Source organism: Condylura cristata, unplaced genomic scaffold, assembly GCF_000260355.1.
Source record: "Condylura cristata isolate star-nosed mole 26May11 unplaced genomic scaffold, ConCri1.0 scaffold00034, whole genome shotgun sequence".
NCBI classification, from domain to species: domain Eukaryota; kingdom Metazoa; phylum Chordata; class Mammalia; order Eulipotyphla; family Talpidae; genus Condylura; species Condylura cristata.
Genome location: NW_004567135.1, coordinates 3,928,057 through 3,929,820, shown reverse-complemented (window position 1 = coordinate 3,929,820; position 1,764 = coordinate 3,928,057).

Below are 1,764 nucleotides of genomic sequence, written 5' to 3'. Positions count from 1 at the left end.
CCCTCCCCCCAACACCTCAGGCCTGCACCCCAGTTCTCCTATGCATACATAAATAAATATTTAAAAAAAGAAAGACGAGTGCATGAAAAATAATTAATGTACCTTAACGAGTCCTCAAAATGCGTCACCCAGAGAAGTGAGACTCAGTCTAAATCTGTGGTCACAGGGGAACCCTCGGGGATGCCCTCAGAATGACCACTGGGTGGCAGCCTGTATCCATCCGCACAGCTCTGTGGTTCCCTACTGGGAAGTTGACGTCCCTCGCAGCTTGCCAGAACTTTGACCCAAGGAAACCGAGGATTAATCCCTGACACTGGATGGATTAAGGGATTAAGTGGGTCTATGAGCATTTCTTCTTAGATTAACTAACTTTGATGAAGTGTGTCCAGGATGAACAGGGTTGTAAAAGGTGAAGGAGTAAAAAGAAGATTGTTCTGGTGGAGACAGCTGGAAGACGCCAATACCAAGGTGGGGACAAGTTTGGGGTATGCTGGGAAATCAAGGGGCTCCATGTGGGGCCCTTCTCCACCCCTTGCTAACACTTGTTGGGGTGGCCATTCTCACAGGTGTGAGGTGTTAGCTCCTTGCAGTTTGATTTGCATTTCCCTGGTGAGGAGTGATGACGAGCCTATTTGTCACGTGCCTGTTGACCATCTGTTTTCTTTGGAGAAGTGTCTGCTCTTCTGTCCAGCTGCTGTTTTTGTTTTCCTGTTGAGTATATGAGTTCTTTGAAGATCTCGGATATTAGCCTCTGGTCAGATTATGATGTACAATTGTTCTTTTCCAGTCAGTAGTGTGTCTTTTAATTTTAGTAATAGTTTCTTTCACTGTGAAGACGACTTAGTTTGATTTAGCCCCATTTGTTTTCTTTTGTTTTTGTTTACCTGGTTGTTACGTCCCCAAAGATACTCATGAAGTCAAATTAACGCAGTGTCTTGCTTATTGTTTCTTCTGTGTATTGTACGGCTGCAAGTTTTACATCCAAACCTTTTGGGTTTATTCTACAGTGTTTGATTCTTTTTTTAGTAGACGGGAATGTTTTCTTGATTTCTTTCTCTTCTAGTTTATTGGCTGCTTGTAGAAACACAACTAATTTTTGTTAATTGACTTTATAGCTTGCCAGTGCACTGTACTGATTGTTTCTAATAGATTTTATTGGAATCTTTCAGATTGTCTATGTCTATTACCATGCTATTTGCAAATAGTAATCATTTGGTTCTTCTTTCGCTTTTGCCTGACTAGTCTAGCTCAGCTACCAGTACTATGTTGAATAGTAGTGGTGAGAGTAGACAGCCTTGTTTTGTACCAGATCCTAGAAAATAGCTTCTTTTTTCACCATTCCCTTTGATATTAACTGTGGACTTAATTGTGCTGAGATATGTTCTGTCTTTCCCATATTTTTTCCTCCATGGTTTTTACCATAAAAGGATTGAATCTTTTCAACACTCATTTACTGACATGATCATATGTTTTTATAATTTTTCCTTTTGTTGATGTGGTGAATTACACCAATCAACTTTTAGATGTTGAGCTATCCTTGTGCCCCTGACTCGAATACCACTTGATCATGGTGTTTAATAATTTCAATGCATTGTTTGAGTTGGTTTGCTAAGATTTTTGTTGCTAAGATCTATGTTTATAAGGGATATTGCTGTGTATTTCCTTTTCCTTCCTACCTTCTTTCCTTTTTGTGATGTCTTTGTCTGCTGAGGTCAAAGGAATGTTGGCCTCATAAATTATGTTTGGAAGCATTTTCTTTTCCTC